Below are 241 nucleotides of genomic sequence, written 5' to 3' on the forward strand. Positions count from 1 at the left end.
GAAGAGGATGAGGATGAGGAAAAGGATAGGATGAGGATGAGGATAGGATGAGGGCGAGGATGAAGATGTGGCTGAGGATGAGGATGAGGGTTAGGATAGGATGAGGATGAGTACGAAGATAGGATGAGGAAGAGGATGAGTATGAAGAGGAGGGCAGGATGAGGAAGAGGATGAGAATGAGGAAAAGGATAGGATGAGGATGAGGATGAGGATAGGATGAGGGCGAGGATGAATATGTGGC

This window comes from Lupinus angustifolius, chromosome LG08, assembly GCF_001865875.1.
Source record: "Lupinus angustifolius cultivar Tanjil chromosome LG08, LupAngTanjil_v1.0, whole genome shotgun sequence".
In the NCBI taxonomy this organism is placed as follows: domain Eukaryota; kingdom Viridiplantae; phylum Streptophyta; class Magnoliopsida; order Fabales; family Fabaceae; genus Lupinus; species Lupinus angustifolius.